We start from the raw sequence: 19,880 nt of genomic DNA, 5'->3' as shown, positions 1-19,880 counted from the left end.
TCGCCAACGCTGACCCGAAAGGGAGAGAGACACAGGCACACTCGTCGCCGTCTCGGCTCACGATCTCGTGGAAGCAGAGAAAAAGAAAATGGAAAAAATGCCAACCGATCGCCTCGTTGACCGGTCTGGCTCACTGTCACCACACTCTTCGGCTCTCGTTCAGAAAAGACTTTTACTTTTTGATGTTGTCGCGGGAATGGTTTTATTAAGACTGAATGAATATTGAAACAATGAAAGCGCTTATATATTTTTCTCTACGGCTGTAACAGCCAATCAAGTTGAAGCCCAAGCTCCACCCATTCGATGCACAAGTTGGTGGAAACCGTCTCGTTGCGTTGTTCGCTGGTATAAGATGGGCTGGTTTGGATGGATTGCTTGCATAGCTTATTCTGCACGCGTAGGGCGCGTACATACTCCCGCCGGTTGGAATGCAATTCCAAAAGCGGAAATCCTCTGCTCGTCATTATCGATGATGGGTAAGGGCGCTAACTTTCGGACGGAACGTCGAAACACACCCACGGCAGTCTTCACGTCGGCGACTCGGATCACTTTGTCTTTCCCCGGGTAAATAGCAACGATTTTTCCCAGCCTCCAAGATTGAACCGGTAAATTGTCCTCCATCAGTAGTACAATGGTACCCATTTTCACATTAACTTCACTTTTCGTCCATTTTGCCCTTGATTGAAGCGATGACAAATAGTCTCTTGACCACTTAGCCCAAAACTGTTCACGCAAATGGTTCATATACTGATGACGGGATAAACGGTTCACTGGTATTCCGGTATACGATGGCTTCACAATCGGCTCCAATGGTCTTCCAATCATCAAATGAGCAGGAGTTATTGGAAGTGGATCGTTTGGGTCGTCAGACATTGAATACAACGGCCTCGAGTTCACAACGGCTTCAATGTGAGTTAGAACCGTTCCAAACTCCTCAAACGTCAAAATCGCGTTTCCCAAAGTTCGATGTAGGTGGGACTTGATAACCTTGACACCTGCTTCCCATAAACCCCCAAAGTTTGGGGATCTTGGCGGAATGAATTCCCACTCTATGTCACGTTTGAGCAGGAAATCGTCGATCTTTGCCTTCTCGGTTTCATCACGGAACATCAAGAACAGCTGGTGGAGCTCCTTGGATGCGCCGACAAAATTGGTCGCGTTATCTGACATCATTTTGCGCACCAGTCCACGTCGGTTGACAAAACGATCTAAGGCTGAAAGGAAAGCTTCGGTTGTCAAATCCGAAACTAACTCGAGGTGGATAGATTTCGTCGCAAGGCACACAAAAAGAGCGATGTATGCCTTGATTTGCTTCGGCTTGTATCTGCCTTCTTTCACTGTTACCGGACCGGCGTAATCTACACCGGTGAATTCGAACGCTGCTGCTGAATTCACACGTTCTTCCGGTAGATTTCCCATTAAGGGTTGAACATCTCGTGGCTTAGTCCGGAAGCATTTTACGCAGCTGCGTGTCACCTTTCGAATGGCGGATCGAGCGTTGACCAGCCAATACTTCTGCCTTATTGCTGCCAGTAGACCGGATGGTCCTTCATGAAGTCTGTCCTCGTGGTACTGACGAATCAGCATCTCGGTCACTCGATGATCTTTTGGAAGTAACAACTGGTGCTTGGCGTCAAATGGTAACTTGGAGTTCTGTAGACGCCCGCCAACGCGCAAGAAACCTTCTTCATCCAAAAATGGTTGCAGATTCGCAAGCTGTTTCGGCAATTCCTTGCGCTGAACACACTGGATCTCTTGCCTTAACTCACTTTTCTGCAAAACTCTCACTATATACTGCATTGCCTTTCGCATATCATGCACGGAAACGTAACGGAAATTGATGCGGTCCTCCTTTTTCACACGTACCAGTCGAGTAAATCGCACCACTTGTGCCAGTACACGTTGCAGTTTGAAAAACGTGCCACATCGGTCGAACACTGGCTCTTCTTCTACCTCGTTTGCTGGATTACACACTTGCACTTCCTTCATTTCCGGTAATTCTTCATCCTTGATCGCTGGAGTCTCCTGGATCTCGTAATCGTCAGCTTGCAGAAATATTGGGCCGTTCCACCAAATTTCGGAACAACTCAACACTCTTGGGTAACATCCTCTGGACACCAGGTCTGCCGGATTACTCTCCGACCTGACATATTTCCACTCATAGTCACTGGTCAGTTTGTTGATCTCTGTTACTCGGTTTCTGACGTAGATTTGAAGTTGTTCGGGACTCTTCTTTATCCATGCCAGAACAATCTGGCTATCAGACCACAATCGGATATCGTCGACTTCGAGTTTCAATATAGGCAACACTACGCTGATTAGTCTGGCCAGAACGACAGCGGCACACAACTCCAGTCTGGGCATGGTGAGACGACGCAATGGAGCAATCCTCGATTTACTGCACAACAATCTAACAGAGACTTCTCCATTCTCTTGGACACAGCGCAGATAAAGACATGCACCGTAGGCAGTACCTGAGGCATCACAAAAACCGTGGATCTCAATACGATGCGCTCCAGGAATCACAACACATCTCGGCACTTGAATCTCGTTGAGCTGCACAAGTGACTGATAAAAGGTCATCCACCTATTTAACAACTCGTTCTCAAGTTTCTCGTCCCAGTCCAAACCATCTGCCCATAGCTGCTGCATGATAGACTTGGCCAACACAATTACCGGCGATATCAGGCCGAGAGGGTCGAAAAGCCTTGCTATTTGAGAGAGGACATTCCTTTTCGTTACCTGCTCGTCGGGTTGTATCGATTCCGGACTTCTCCAGAACAAAAACTTATCACTTTTGGGATTCCACAAAACACCAAGGGCTCGAATAGTTTCGTTGGCACCAGACTCCTCAATACGAACTAGCTTCTCTCGATCCTCATCCGGAATTCCTTCAAGCACCTCATCATCGTTTGAACACCACTTTCGGATGGGGAATTTGCCTTTCATCAGAAGATCCGCAATATCGCATCGCAGCTGCCTTGTGGATTCTAATGTTGAAGAGCCACTCAGAATGTCATCCATATAACAATCTTCTAGTATGGCCTCTGCAGCTTCAGGAAAATTGGTCATTTCGTCTCTCGCTAGTTGAATCATGGACCTGCAAGGAAGGATGCTGGTGCCGTCCCGTAGGTCACTGTCGATAACTCCATTACTCGTATCGGTTCCGTTGGATTGTCACGCCAGAAGATGCGCTGGTAGTGCGTCTGGCTTGGATCGATCTTCACTTGCCTATACATTTTCTCAACGTCTGCTGAAAATGCATAGAGATGCTTTCGGAATCGCAGTACGATGGAAAATAGATCACTCTGGATTTTGGGGCCAATCATCAACACATCGTTAAGGGATAGCCCGTTAGACTTCGCCTTGCCATCGAACACAACACGTAACTTTGTGCTGGAACTCGAAGGTTTGAGTACAGCATGATGTGGAAAATAATAATTCTGTTGAGAAGGGTGATCATCTTCCTCACGAATCTCATGGCAATGACCAAGACCTTCGTATTCCTTCATGAAAGCTTGGTACATCTGCTTCGTCTCTGGTTGGTTGGCTAGACGCTTCTCGCTTGCTAGAAATCTCTTCATTGCTAATGGTCGAGAGTTTCCTAGCTGATTGACAGACTCGCGGAACGGTAGCTGAACCACGAATCGGCCATCCACATCTCGTCGATACGTTTTACGGAAATGATCTTCAATCTCCTGCTCTTCACTCGTTGGCACTTTCACTTCTGGAAGTTCTTCTTGCTCAAAAAATCTCTGGATACTTTTCAGTAACGGGTCCTCACTTGTGGCACACAACACGTTAACAGCCTCATCGCCGGACTCCTCAAACGCACCGGCGATAACCCATCCAAACTGGGTCTCATAAAGTGAAGGTAGTTCTTCCGAAAGTTTCAGTTGTGCTTGCTTCAGGATACGGAAAAATAGCTCGGCACCAATCAACAAATCCACATCTCTCGGTTCGTTGAAATTGGGATCGGCCAACACAATGCCAGTCGGAAATTTCCACTCAGAAACGTTTACCGGAACGGATGGGATCCGTCCAGTCACCTTCGTTGTCACTAAACAGTCCAAGTCTCCTTCAAAGTTGGCGTAGTCGGAAAATAGCTTCAGAATCACACGATGGCGGATTTGAGATTTGGCACCACCTACTCCTACAACTGGTACATTGGCGGGGTACTTAGGCAGCCCTAGCAGTTTAACAGCAGCCTCGGATACTAGGTTGACCTGGGACCCAGAATCGAGAAGGGCACGCAGCTTGAACACCTTTCCACTCTTTGAAGCTACGTTCACCAACGCCGTCATCAGGAACACATGCTTTGCTCGACGCTGAACACTGGAACACGCTGTAGACACAGGTTCCTCGGGAACAGCAGACGCTACTGCCGTCTTCACTTCTGGTTGCTGAGACGATACATTCAAATTCTGCGGAATCGGTACTGGTTGGGGCACTTGCTCGAAATGCAGCATGGAATGATGCCTTTTGGAACACTTCGAGCATGACTTATCCGAAGGACAAGCCTTGATTTGATGGCCTTTCCGGAGACAGTTGAAACACAGCCCGGATTGCTTCACTTTGGTAACACGCTGATCAACACTCATACTCAAGAAGGACGGACACTTATAGTTGCAGTGCTGGCCTTGGCATATCTCACACATGTTCTCCACTGGAGTCGAAGTTGCAGGATGGGACGATCTAGGCGAAAAGCTGGTCTTCGCCATCACAGGTGGTTTGGCGATAACTTTGGAAGAAGGCATCTTGTCGATTTCACACCTCTCAAGGACTTGGCAGTAACTTCTGAGGAACTTCATGGTCTCGTCAAGGTCAGGCAGTTCTCCATGATCCATGGTTAGCTCCCACTGCTTCCGCGTTTCACCATCAAGACACATGGACAAAATCTTCACCACTATCAAGCCAGCTGTTCCGCTGACTTCTTGTTCCAAAAACCGCAATCCTTCCACATGACGATTGCAGGTATCGACGAGGTCTCTCAGCTCCTTGTAGCTCTGCTTGGCAATCGGTTTCATCGACAACAGCCCGGAAATATGGGTGTCGATAATCACTCGTGGGTTCTCGAAACGATCTTCCAGCAACTGCCATGCTTGCTCGTAATTGTTGTTGTTGATGATCTTCGCATCAAGAATGCCGGAAGCTTCACCAATCAACGCTTTATCCAGGTACTGCAGCTTGGTTGCGTCGGAGTCACCACATTTTCCAACCAAATCGTTGAAAAGGGCTTTGAATTTCGGCCAACCTTCGTACTTCCCATCAAAAGTTGGGATCGGGGTTCTGAGAGGTTGTTGCGTCACAATCACTTGGGGAACTCGATTGTTGGCGGGTTCGGCACGGAAGTAATCCACTAGCCGATTAAGCTTCACTAGCGCGTCAGTATGCAGCTCATCAAACTCCTCTAGCTTCTCATCTTGTTCTGCTACGCTCACATTCGGACACTGAGCCATGATCGAATCATGCTTCGCCGAATACTCCGAATAATGCAACTCCAACTTCTTCTCAAAAGCTTTCAACTGGGAGGCACTCGTCGTTTCGGGATGCTCGATAGCTTCGTTCAGCTTCTGAACGATCGTCGTCACACGCGCTTTCACTTGTCCACGCTGGTGGATCAACTGCTTCAGGTTTTCCATGGTCACACTATCACTGTTTCACACTTTCACAGGGCTATTTCGCTTCTACCACTTCACTTTAGTTCATTCACAGAGGGCTCTTACTTTTCACTACACTTGGGTACCACTGTACTACGATTCACTATTGACAAGAGCGCGCTTGACAAAGGTCTCAATGGGAGGGCTCACGAATGTTCGCGAAGGACACAACTCTCTTAATTCAGTTCGAAAGGGTCACGAATTTATCACGGTAGGAGGAACACAGTCTCGTAATGGAGGGAAACACTTACTTAGTCTCGAATGGACGTATCACTGATTATTATCCGGTTCGATTCGGACCAAATGTTGGGTACTCAAACTCTCAATACACTCAGGAGGGAAATCGTTACACTTACCTCGTGATCGAGCCACCAATAGCCGTGCACATCACAGCCACAAGCAGTCCGACGCAGACGAGATTGCCGACAACCGTGCACGTCACGGTCACCAGCGCAGGAAACACACCACCAGCAGCCGTGCACGCCACAGCCACCAACGGAATGCCGACAACCGCACACGTTGCGGTCACCAGCACAGGAACACTCCGACGAAGGACCACGGCAAGGATGCCGAAAATACGTTCACACTTCCAGCTTTGTGCCTGTGTCTCTCTCCCTTTCGGGTCAGCGTTGGCGAGTCATCGCGAAGAGTGTGTGTGCGCCGCTCATCCGAGCCGGCGTTGTCGAGCAAGACAGTGAACGTGTTGCGTCTTGTTCGGCGTTCCTCTTTCCTTCGTTCGTCAAACGATTGGTGTGCGGCGGTGCTGTTCCAGTGAAGCGAAGCTACTGTGGTGGTGCTGTTCGGTCGAAATTGCTAATGCGACGATTCACAGGAGTGTGCCGGGAGTTGCTAAGATAATATTATAGAGTCGTTTTCACGATTAGGCTACACTCCTGGTGATTTATCGTTAGCGAGCAAGCGATCACGACCCGAAATTGGAAGGTGTGAGGCACAAAGCTGGAAGTGTGAACGTATTTTCGGCATCCTTGCCGTGGTCCTTCGTCGGAGTGTTCCTGTGCTGGTGACCGCAACGTGTGCGGTTGTCGGCATTCCGTTGGTGGCTGTGGCGTGCACGGCTGCTGGTGGTGTGTTTCCTGCGCTGGTGACCGTGACGTGCACGGTTGTCGGCAATCTCGTCTGCGTCGGACTGCTTGTGGCTGTGATGTGCACGGCTATTGGTGGCTCGATCACGAGGTAAGTGTAACGATTTCCCTCCTGAGTGTATTGAGAGTTTGAGTACCCAACATTTGTTAATTCAGTTCGAAAGGGTCACGAATTTATCACGGTAGGAGGAACACAGTCTCGTAATGGAGGGAAACACTTTCTTAGTCTCGAATGGACGTATCACTGATTATTATCCGGTTCGATTCGGACCAAATGTTGGGTACTCAAACTCTCAATACACTCAGGAGGGAAATCGTCACACTTACCTCGTGATCGAGCCACCAATAGCCGTGTACATCACAGCCACAAGCAGTCCGACGCAGACGAGATTGCCAACAACCGTGCACGTCACGGTCACCAGCGCAGGAAACACACCACCAGCAGCCGTGCACGCCACAGCCACCAACGGAATGCCGACAACCGCACACGTTGCGGTCACCAGCACAGGAACACTCCGACGAAGGACCACGGCAAGGATGCCGAAAATACGTTCACACTTCCAGCTTTGTGCCTCACACCTTCCAATTTCGGGTCGTGATCGCTTGCTCGCTAACGATAAATCACCAGGAGTGTAGCCTAATCGTGAAAACGACTCTATAATATTATCTTAGCAACTCCCGGCACACTCCTGTGAATCGTCGCATTAGCAATTTCGACCGAACAGCACCACCACAGTAGCTTCGCTTCACTGGAACAGCACCGCCGCACACCAATCGTTTGACGAACGAAGGAAAGAGGAACGCCGAACAAGACGCAACACGTTCACTGTCTTGCTCGACAACGCCGGCTCGGATGAGCGGCGCACACACACTCTTCGCGATGACTCGCCAACGCTGACCCGAAAGGGAGAGAGACACAGGCACACTCGTCGCCGTCTCGGCTCACGATCTCGTGGAAGCAGAGAAAAAGAAAATGGAAAAAATGCCAACCGATCGCCTCGTTGACCGGTCTGGCTCACTGTCACCACACTCTTCGGCTCTCGTTCAGAAAAGACTTTTACTTTTTGATGTTGTCGCGGGAATGGTTTTATTAAGACTGAATGAATATTGATTTTTGCATTAAATTCATGTTTATTTTTCCATTTGTTTTACAAAAAATATTTTTACAGATTAAGAGTTTGACCAGAGTGGTCCTTCAGCTTTGTTTGTGATGGTGAATTTTGGTGGATGTTTTTCATGAAGATGGTTTTACCCTAGTTATTATTTTGGCCTTATTGGCTCTGGTGGTTTTTAAAAGAAAATTTGTTATCCTAGCTACTATTTACAAGACTACAATAAAATAAAATTTGATAACCTAGGGGGGAACGAGGTCCCGGATGACCTGCTGGCCAGATTGGTGGCAACGAGCCCTGAATTTCTCGATTGAGTCACCAAAGCGCTCTTCTAAAGTTTTGATCTCGGCCAGACGATGGACCTCGGTTGTCCTCGTTCTCGGAGGACTGTTGAGGATCATCCGGAGGAACTTATTTTGGGTCCTCTGGAGCCTCAGATGGTGGGTTTTAGCGCAACTCTCCCAGATTGGAACGCCATATTCAATTACTGGAAGAATGACCTGTTTGTAAACAGCAAGCTTGTTCTTCAAAGACAGAGTTGACTTCCGGTTGATGAGTGGATAAAGTGCTTTAAGCAAGATATTGCTTTTGATGACCGTTTTGTCAACCTGCTGTCTGAAGAGAAGCTTGCTGTCTAACGTTAGCCCAAGGTAGTCGGCTGCATCAGACCATTCCACCGTTGATCCACCGAGGGTGATTTTACAATCCTCAGCCGGAACAAGTCTGGGGGATTTGGAATAGGGGAAGAGGATGACCTGGGTCTTCGCTGCGTTGATACAGATCTTCCAGCTGTTCAAATAATCTGACAAGACGTTCAGGCCTCTCTGGAGTCGAGATGTTAGTGCTCTCGTGAATCTGCCGCTGTAGACGACTGATGTGTCGTCAGCGAACAGTGACAGAGAGCCGCCTTCAGGGAGCTGAGGCATGTCCGAGGTGAACAGGTTGTATAGTAGGGGACCTAAAATACTGCCCTGTGGGACACCTGCGGGGATGTTGTGAGGGTCTGAGTTGACTCCATTAAGGGAAACCCTGAACGTCCTGTTAAACAGATAGTTTTTGATGATTTTCACCAAATAGGTGGGAAGATTGTATCGGTGCAGCTTGTACACCAGGCCGTCGTGCCAGACGTTGTCAAATGCTTTTTCAACATCGAGCAACGCCATGGCGGAGGATTTGGCAAGGGACTTGTTCCGCCTGAGGATGTTGGTTACTCGAGTCAGTTGGTGCACGGTTGAACGACCGCGTCGAAAGCCAAACTGTTCCTCGAGCAAGATGTTGTTTTGATCGGCTGCCGAAAGCAGCCGTCTGTTGATCGCTTTTTCAAAGAGCTTTGATAACCCTGAGAGAAGGCTGATGGGTCGATAGCTTTTGGGGGAGGAAGGATCCTTCCCAGGTTTCTTAATGGGGATGACTTTTGCTGACTTCCACGACGAAGGGAAGTAGCTAAGTCGAAGGCACTGATTGAAAATCAGTGCCAGATGTTGGTAGAACTGGAGACTCAATTGCTTGAGCTCCAAGTTCAGGATGTTGTCGAAACCTGGGGCCTTCATGTTTTTGGATGTTTTGAGATAGGCCAGCAACTCGTCAGCAGTGATCTCCAACTCCTCCGAGAAGTCGTTGGGAGATCGGTGTAGGTTAGCTGCGTGTTCGGAAACAGCAGCGTCGTGTGGGCTAGGAATGTCTAGCCCTAGATTGTGGGAGCTGACGAAATGCCGACCCATCTCAGCAGCCTTCTCCGCAGGGGTTATCAAGCGATCCTTAGAGTCGGTGTTGTCTAATGGGATCAACGGTGGAATAGGTCTGGGTTTGGATTTCAAAAGTTTGGTCATCTTCCAGAATGGCCTAGCACAATCTGGGAGAGAGCGGATCTTGTTGGAAAAATCATCGTTCCTGAGGTCCACCATTCTGGCCTTGATTATTTTGGATATGCGATTGACTTCGCTTTTCAACGCAGGCAGACCAGAGCGTTGGTACTGCCTGCGTTTGGTGTTCCTTAAACGAATGAGATCTTTGGTAACACGATCGATAAAAAGGGTGTTGCTCACCTGACCAGATGCTGGTACATGCTGTTCTCGGGCCACGGAGATGGCCTCTTCGACGCTCTGCAGATGCCGGTCGATGTCTTCAGCGGACGCCAGGGGAGCCTCGTACTGGATGTTAGCGTCGACACACCGCTGGAATTGGCCCCAGTCGACACGGTGGTAGTTGCGCCGGGTGACCCGATGCCGGTTGACCAGGGAACCAACTTCTGCCACCACCGGGTAGTGGTCCGAGCTCAGGTCCTGGTGAACGACCGGTTGGGAGATGTTGTCGGCCATGTTGGTCAGGAAGATATCAATGGTCGCATGGGCCCCGGACCGGCTCAGGCGGGTGGGTGAATCCGGGCTCAGGATGGTGTAGTGGCCTTCCTCCAGGTCCTGTTGTAGGATGAGGCCGTTCCTATTTCGCCGGGGGTTTCCCCAGATCTCGTGCCTTGCATTCAGATCGCCAGCCAGGATGAACTGCCCCTGCCGCCGTGTCAGTTTGACGATGTCTTGCTTTAGGGCCGCCGATGTTCCGTCATTGATGTTGGTTTGCTTCGGGCAGTACGCCGCGATGATCGTGATTGGGCCGATGGAGGTTTCCACCCGAACACCTACGGCCTCGATGACTTTTAGTTGGAAGCTCGGCAGCAGGGTGCAGTTTACGTTCCTCCGCAGAGCAACCGCAACGCCTCCACCTTCGGATCCGCACCGGTCAAGCCGCACGATCCGGAAGTCGGGGATGAAGATGTTAACTTCCGGCTTGAGGTGCGTCTCCGTGATCACGGCTATGTCGATGCCTTCTTGGTCCAGGAAGGCGGACAACTCTCGGTTTTTGCTCCGGAGGGAGCAAGCGTTCCAGTTGAGGATCTTGGTGGTGGCCTCACGGGCCATATTTGGCGAGAAAGGCGAATACCACCGAGTTGGCGGCGTTGATCTGCTCCGACTTGGAACGGCAGGCGCGCAGCCGTTGGAACAAGTCCCTGGTGTACTCCAACATTTGCTCCGGAGTGTACAGGGAGCCGTCGTCGGAGGGAGGAGTGCCGGGGACACTGCGTCCAGGATTCCCCCATCCAGGAGGGGGCGCATTCTGCACCGGAGGGGCGGCGGCGGCGGCCGCGAGGCGATGCTGAACGGAAGGGGCCGACTGGCGGGATGCCTGCCGGTGGGTTGGTTGGAGCGGTGGCAGATTGGGCACTTGGTAGCGGGGCGTCGGGAAGTGCTCCTCAGTCAGCGGTGGGGGTGGTTGGCGCTGGCGTTGCCGTCCCAGCTTCTTGGCGGACGCTTGCTGGCGGATTGCCAGAAACTCCGCACGTTTGGGGCAGTTGCGGCTGCTGCCCTCGTGGTTGGCGCCACAGTTGGCGCACTTCGGCTCGATGCCCTCCATCGGTTGGCAAGTCGTGGTGGCGTGCGCACCGGCACATTTGCCACAGCGGGGCTTCATGTGGCAGTTTCGTGTCCCGTGACCGAGCGCGAGGCAGTTGCCACACTGCGTCACGTCTCGCTTCTTCGGGCGGTAGCGCTCCCATTCCACCACGATGTGGAAGAGCGCTTTCACCCTCGTCAGGCCCGCCATGGTGGTGGACCCCTTCTCCAAGTGGGCCAGGTAGAGCTGGTCCCGATGTCGTCCTCCTTGTGCTCTCCGGATGGGGAACACATTCGTTGGCTTGAGTCCAGCCGCCTTCATTTCGTCCACGATTGCCTCCGGGGTGAACTCCGGCAGCCCTCGGACGAGAACTTTCAACGGCTTGCTGCCGGGGGCATCGTGGGTGTAGAATTCCACCCCTTTTGCCTTCAGCAGCTTGCCGGCCTTGTCGAAGTCGGCGCCCGAAGCGCACATGATTTTGGTGCCGGTATGGCACAGCTTGAACAGCGGCCGGATGTTGTTGGCCGCTAGCTCGGATCGCAGCGCCGAGAGGTCCTTCGACGCCGTGAAGAGGGGGGGAACCTTCGCGCCCGGGGGGGCTTGGTCCACAGGCAGGGAGGCAAACTTGTTATTTGCCAGCAGCCTGCTGTATGCCGCCGGGTTGGCATCTTCGTTTCTGGCTCGTTTTGGCGCGCTGGTCTGCCCGCTGTCGGCCAGCGGGGCGGGGGTCGAGGCGGAGTCCGCCTTTTGCTTCCGATTGCGACCCATCGCTATGGGCCGCGGTTGCTCTGCTTCGACTAGCAGAGATGCTTTCTGGCTAGCCACCCCTAGGAGGTAGGTTAGCGCCGGAGAGCAGTCGCGGGAGCGGGAAATCGCGAAAAAAGAGTGCACTTCGCACACGAACGGAGGAGAATTCGAACTTGTCTCGCAACTCAAAAAGACACGCAACCGTTCACAACGGCAGTTCGATTCAGAATGAATGAATATTGAAACAATGAAAGCGCTTATATATTTTTCTCTACGGCTGTAACAGCCAATCAAGTTGAAGCCCAAGCTCCACCCATTCGATGCACAAGTTGGTGGAAACCGTCTCGTTGCGTTGTTCGCTGGTATAAGATGGGCTGGTTTGGATGGATTGCTTGCATAGCTTATTCTGCACGCGTAGGGCGCGTACAGATTCCTTCCAATCACGGACAGGGATTCCTTCGAATCTTGGACAGAAAATTCTTCAATTCCCGGATAGGATTTCTTCGATTCCCGGACAGAGATTCCTTCGAATCCCGGACAGATATTCCTTCGAATCCCGGACAGGGATTCCTTCGAGTCCCGGATAGGGATTCTTTCAAATCCGGGACAGGGATTCCATCGAATCCCGGCCAGGAAATCCTTCGAATCCCAGACGGGGATTCCATCGTATTCTGGACAGGGATTCCTTCGAATCCCGGACAGGGATTCCTTCGAATCCCGGACAGGGATTCCTTCGAATCCCGGACAGAGTTTCCTTCGAATCCCAGACAGGGATTCCTTCGAATCCCAGACAGGGATTCCTTCGAATCCCGGACAGGGATTCCTTTGAATCCCGAACAGGGATTCCTTTGAATCCCGAACAGGGATTCCTTTGAATCCCGAACAGGGGTTCCTTAAAATCCCGGACAGAGATTCCTTCGAATCCCTGTCAGGGATTTCTTTGAATCCCTGACAGGGATTCCCACGAGTCACGGACAGGGATTCCTTCGAATTTCGGACAGGGATTCCTCCAGAATCTTTAGAATCCCAGACAGCGATTACTTCGAATCCTGAACAAGGATCCTTCAAATCTCGTACAGGAAATCCTTCAAATCCCGGATAGGGATTCCTTCGAATTTTGAACGGGGATTTGTTCGAATGCAGCACGTGGATTCCTTTGAATCCCGGAAAGGGATTTCTTCAAGCCCCGAAAAGGGTTCCCGGACAGGTATTGCTTCGAATCACAGATAGATAGATTTTTGTCAGGAATTTCTTTGATTTTCTTATACATGTTTCGTAATCTCCGAATAGGATAACTGAAAATTAGTAGATATCTTCTACAATTGTAGATAAATCCAATATTGTCCATGGCGAACCTGGTTAGCAACTCAATGGCTGCCAATAATTTCCCGATCGAGCTGAAACTCGAAGCTCTCGCTTGAACAGCACCTTTCTACTGGAGCCGCCGGGACTTGTCGTCAATATCGTCGGTCGACCAAACTCCCGGGGGGCTCCAATAGAGTTGCAGAAAGCTTGCCTTGCCGAACAAAAAAAAACAACACGAAAAGAAACTACCTATAACAAAATATATGTGAATGTGACTTTACATAAAAAGCTCTCCTCTGGGCTCTGGGTCGCGACTCTTAGGCCAGGGTCTCGAGAGAGCGCGAACGAAGATAAAATAAAATGTAGGCCAACAACTTTGCGGTGCAGCACCTCGAGCAGCTCGGCGTCGTCGTCGTCTTGTGTGGATTAGGGTGGCCCAGAAAAAAAATCAATGCTCGAAAAGTCATGGTGCTTAGCCCTAGAACAGAAGATATGCCTATTTATAGCATTTTTGTAGAACGAATATTCTTTTGAAACGTCGTCTAGAATCTAAACGATCCACCAAATCATTTGAAAAAAAATAGTCCTTGTTGGTGAAAATAGTCATACTTAGATGTTCACATGTTTTCGAAGCCTATTATTTTTTCATATTTGATAATATTGTTCATTCAATATTCATTAGGTGTTTGAAAATATTTCATTTTCTTGTTAACAATACATTTTAAAAACTATTTTTTGAAGCTCATTATGCCCGATATTAACTCCGTCAAATTAAAGAAAAATGAAACCAAATGTTCTTTTGATGTTTGAGGTAATCTTCAGGTACTTGGCTTCAAGATAGGCTTCAAATATATTATTGCATTATAACAGCACTACAAATGCCTAGTTATATCATTTCCATCGCTTAGAAATCCTATATGTGTCAAAACTCTGGATAGCATTGGAACATAACCTCAATGCGAATATAGAGCCAATAAATGCCAATAATGCTTGTATGCATCTATGATGCTGATTTAGGGCTTATTTTTAGTCCTAATGGTTACATGGGGAAATACGCGTATCTGTCAAATTATACAAACTCTAGTGGAATTAAATGGTATAGTTCCAAATTTGGTTTTTATTTACTTATAAGTATTCCAGTTATCAGCTCAAAGATTTATTATCATCATTCTAGGTTCAAACATCGCGACTTTTCCTAACCTAGATTTTTTGTTCTGGTACACCCTAGCGAGGAGTCACCCTCGCCGCCCAGCACACGCCACCGTTCTTACGTGTCCGTTTTGTTCGAATCACGACGATGACGACGAATGACGTGCCTCTCCTGATGGCGGTGGTGGTTGATCATGTGCGCGGCACATTAAATTCAAATATTTATTTCCTCTTGTCCGGTGCTATGGGTTGAGACCTGTCCCGCAACGCAACAGGCCGGAGAGTGGAACCTTACGAAGCAGTAATTCAGCCCGCCAGCTCGAGGGATCGATTGGGAATCGCACGGCTCTTACAACCCGATTGGGCTACAGTGTCGAACAATATATTGGCAACTCTTCCGATTTTTGTTTAAGGGCAAATTGGATGCTTAGATCTGAGTCATTTATTGATTGATTTGAATAAAATTTTCACAGCATCTAATACATTAATTGAATTTCAATAAATATGTTAACAGTTTTTTAAATGCCTAACTCAAAAAAATCGGTAATACCTTCAGCAAAGTCATACATGTCATACAATGAACAGCTTTTAAGACGCTATTTTTTGAAAGTCTCTCAACGACGGAATTAATGGTCCAATGGCTACCGCTTCTGCTGCATAAGCAGAATGTCATGAGTTCAATCCCAGGCCCGTCCCTTTCCTTGTACTTTGTAGTTGTGTCTTTCACTTGCTTCTATCTTCCACTCTAAATCTATCACGATTAATCTGATCTATTCGTTCATAGCAATAGCTAGAACCAGAGATGGACAAGAAACCGTTTCACTATGCTTCAATTCTTCCATCATTATAGCACGCTTTTCCTCACGCCTGATACATAGACAGTCTGCTAACCAAAAACAAGCCTCTCTGCCATGAAATACCTTACCTCTAGCTAGACCTCCCCGCATGAACTGACGTAGATGCAGGGGTATATCCGGTCTACTGTGGGCCAGTTTCTGCTGTTTTCCTTGAATCCGGAGAGCTTCAGTCGGTTCAGATCTGATGCCACAATGCTCACTGCATCCCCATACGACATGTTCGATATCCTGGTAAGCCACGCCGCAAGCACAGAGATTGCTTTCTGAGAGCCCAATACGGTGGGTATGCGCGTTTAACGAATAGTGATTGGACATAAGTCGACACATGACACGAATGAAATCACGGCTCATGTCCAACTCCTTAAACCATGGAATGCAGCCATCTACCCATTTCTCCGTCTCTCCATTTCTGTTGCCAGCTGATCAAGGTCTCCCGACGGTCCAATGCAAATAAATCTTCGAATACGATTTGACGCTCGTAAACATCGCCTTCTTTAGCGCCTACCTTAGCCAGAGAGTCCGCTTTCTCATTGCCCGGAATGGAGCAATGGGAAGGGACCCAAGCTAGAGTAATAGTGTAAGAGCGAATTGACAAAGCACTCAATGCCTGGCGTATTCTGTTCAGGAAGTACGCTAAGTGCTTCACCGGCTTCATTGACCGAACAGCCTCTAGAGAACTTAAACTGTCGGAAAAAATGAAGAAGTGCTCGGGTGGGAGAGAACTGATGTACTCTAAGGTGTAATGTATAGCTGCTAACAGCCTGATTTTTGAGGAGATTATTTTTGTGCTTTCGTGTACGAAGCCAGAGATCTTTCGCGGCAAAGTAGCTGATGCACGAGGTAAATGAATGAATGAATGATAAAAGATATCTAACAAATAACAAGCGTAAACAAAATGATATGATTCTGAGTACTTGCCTGTGCCATATTCAATAATTTTATCGTTTTACGTCGATGATTTCTACGTTTTGATCCTTCACTCTTAAAAATAATGAAAATCACTCCGGACGTAATTCACATTATGACTGCATGACACATTATGTAAGTGATGAAATGACGTAAAAATGGGTTCTGAAAGATGTATTGAAAGAAAAATGTAATTTTACATGATGAAGGATATGAAAACGATGCCGCTATGATTGACATTTCCCGAATCAGACACCATCGTATTTAAAATGTGACACAAATTCACGTCATATGGCTCACTTCTTTTATGTGCATCCAAAAGACGTAGAATCGCATGATTTTTTCGGAGTGTTTTGTTATATGATAATGAACATTCCTTATTCGTGCCTCAAACCATCTGTTTTTGTGTGCTGTAGTGAGAAGATTTACTACTGCATGCAAACACTAGCACATGGTGTATCTGTCAAAACTCTGAATAGAATTGAAACAGGCCCTATATGTGAATAAATAGCCAATATAGCCGAGCACGTGGATTTTATTTTATAATTTCACCCATAATTTGTCCGTCTTTACCACGCGTAATGAGTTAATTAATTTAATAACCATGCAGATTGGATTACCGAACAGCTCAATATAAGTGTCAATTTATAGCCAATATAGTGCTTAAATAGTTAATGCGTGTATGCTTCAGAAGCATAAATTATGCAGTAATAATGTTTCTAGGCGGTCAAGGACTATTATTAGACGTGTCAGCATTTGTAGTGCTATTGTAGTGCATACATCTATGAGGCTGATTTAGGGCTTATTATTAGTGCTTATGAAACTCCGCTACAAGGATCGACCCGTTAGATGAATGCTCACTGGTTGGAAAAAAAAATCCAACTATAAAGCACTCGCATGACAAGAGTAGATGCCAAACTGACTTTGACGTCTGAACACCGTTGCATTGGAGTGTCCATATATAGAAAAAATGTGCATGTGTATGAGTTTTTCGTGCCTGCTCTCCAGATGCGTGAGTTTGGAACATTTTCACCAGCTGTCAACAGGCTTGATAATTCTCCTCACGCTCGTTCAAATCTACTCAAAAAAGAGTAATTTTGACTCACTTTTGAAGTTTCAAGTTAGCTGTCAAAAGTGAGTAACTTTATTTTATCAAAGTGAGTAACTTTTTACTCAACCATGAAAGAAAACGACCTTACTCACTTTTGAGTAAACACAAGCATATTTGACTCACTTTGTAAACGTCAAAGACTTGTGAAAATTTCGCGCACTCGAACTGACAAATCCTCTGTTGTGGTGAAATTTCTTCCGTTGACGTGATGTCGGACTGTTTTCAAAAACAGTCGAGACAAAAGCAAAGCCGGCAGAGCAATGACCATTAGTTTGCTTGAAACTTCGCTTCGGAAGTCCAACCGGCGAATTCCAGATTAGTGCTGCGAAGTCAATAATCCTGATATCAAGTGAAGCGAGGTCGGAGTGAAAATGACCAAGTCCTGTTTTGATCGAATAACCGCAAGAAACAAATATAAACAGTAAGTTTTACCGTCGTACTTATTATTGGAATAATTATCAATTCTTTACAGTCTAACTGGGAAGGCTACTGGCTCGGACAAACTACATCCTCCATGACTTTCATCAATCCCCCAGAGATTTATAACATCCGGGGATCCATTGCAGAGCAGTGAAAATTTTAAAACAAATATCTAATTTTTAAACTTGTTATCATGTATTATTCATATAGTTATGTAAGAAATACGCTTTTTGTGTATTTCTTCTGATTTTAATAACATAATACATTTATTTCCAAAAATATTATTTCCTGAAGTGAGTGACATCTACTCACTTTCTCCAATTTCAGATTAAACAAAGTGAGTAAGTGTTATTCCCATATTAACATTTGACAATGTTACTCTAAAGTGAGTAACGATGGTGTTACTCACTTTTGAGCAATTCCACTTTGTTCCGAAGTGAGTCGAAATCTACTCACTTTTGAGTAGATCTGAACGAGCGTGCTCAACATCACCAGAGTTCGGTGACAAACTCTAGAGCAGCGTGCTGCCTTTGCCTCTTCGCAAGGGAGCGAAAAAATGCTAAGCAGAGAGGCAACGAAAAATGAGCGAGGAAGATGCAGCACAAAACACAACAGAATGAAATTCCATCGAAAAAGGGTGCTCTCACAACTCCCCGAGGACTGTTTGTTCGGGCGGCAGACTCAAGAGTTGTTTTGAAGTGTGAGTTATGGTGAGCATCGCAACGAGAGAGAGAGAGTTCCTGACAAAATCCTCGCATTTTTTTTGCACTCTCACTCGAATCGCTTGAGGATCTGTGTTGAAAATTTGGAGTCAATTTTTTTATCCGCAGAAAAACGACAAAATCGCCTTCTCTTTGACTCGCAGAGGAGTTTCTGTCAAGCCTGGCTGTCAGTCGTCCCAACTCTCAACTAACGGGTCGGATTCGCTACTTGGAATGGCAATCGTGTTCAAACGAGTGGATCCCTGCTGTACTTGGAATGGTCGCGATCTGTGACTGATCGAGGTGGCGCAAATGAGCATGAAACTATTGGTTTGTCGATATCTCAGGAACCTGCCAACTTAAACAGATTTAATCTTCTGGAAAATTGTTCAGTAAGTAATGGACTATCATTATTCGAAAAAGTTGATTCAAAACTTTGACACCAGGCAGCGCTAGTGAGCATGAAGCTTTTGTTTTGTCCATATCTTAGATGCCATTTAGTACAACTTAGAAAGATGGCGTCTTTGGCAAAGATATTCAGTAGCTCAAGATCAAAACTGTTGGTTTATAAATATCTAAGGATCATGAACACTTAAAGAGATGGCTGTTCGAGTTCAAGTTGCCAGCCTGCAGCTAGTGCACATGAAACTTTTTTTTTGCGGATATCTCAGGAACCTGAGCCCTTAAAAAGATGGCGTCTTCGGCAAATTTATTCAATAAGTCAAGGGATATCATTTTTAGAACCGGATGATCCAATATTTTGCCACCAGGCAGCATCAGGGAGCATACAACTTTTGTTTCTCAAAACTACTGGCTAAATAATGATAGTTTATAAGCACCTGAATTACTTTACCATAGACGCCAACTGTTTTCGCAACAACCTAATTTTTACAGAGTGAAGATTTTAGGAAACTGGGCAGCAAAGTGTTAATTAAAGCGGTCACCTCTTCACGAACTTGGATTTTCAATTTTCGACACTGATCCAAACTAGCATGACTATACCTACGGTACGGTGATAACGATTCCGACGGGTTGAATAATGATAACTGGGTTTTTTCACTTTGAATATTAGATTGTATTTTCGACTTCGAAGCTGTATCTGGATTGAATTGTACATGATTTGGGGAGCAAATTTATATCATTTTTCATCCATGGTTCCATATGGGACCTATTGTGATAGATTTATTTAATTTAAAGTCGTTTTTTAACTTTCAATTGTCCTCTAAAGCCTTTATAAATTTCATTTTATATTCTTCATTTGATTACATTTTCATTTCTATTTCTTTTTCAGGACTATGAACAGGCTTGGCCACAACACCAACTTTACACACATTCGGGATCTGAGCTGTTAAATGTCAAATATCACGTGACTTTGACAATTGAATATTGCTAATATCATTCATCCCCGAGGAAAAAAATCAT

The 19,880-nt window shown here is 47.0% G+C and overlaps 1 protein-coding gene and 1 long non-coding RNA gene across 6 annotated transcripts in view; one reads left to right on the top strand and one right to left on the bottom strand.

The window, feature by feature from the left end:
* The window catches only part of LOC5580013 (leucine zipper putative tumor suppressor 3), a 283,045-nt gene that overhangs the window by 198,874 nt on the left and 64,291 nt on the right, over positions 1-19,880 (bottom strand). The gene's annotated exons all lie outside the window — the stretch shown is intronic.
* Positions 17,611-17,971, top strand: LOC110681563. Its single transcript, XR_002503264.1, has 2 exons — positions 17,611-17,758; positions 17,810-17,971. It is a non-coding gene; the product is annotated as an uncharacterized LOC110681563 (long non-coding RNA).

The sequence above is a fragment of the Aedes aegypti genome, chromosome 1 (genome assembly GCF_002204515.2).
Source record: "Aedes aegypti strain LVP_AGWG chromosome 1, AaegL5.0 Primary Assembly, whole genome shotgun sequence".
Classification (NCBI taxonomy): domain Eukaryota; kingdom Metazoa; phylum Arthropoda; class Insecta; order Diptera; family Culicidae; genus Aedes; species Aedes aegypti.
Note: the sequence above shows the minus strand (reverse complement) of the source record. Positions and strands in the feature narration are given on the sequence as shown.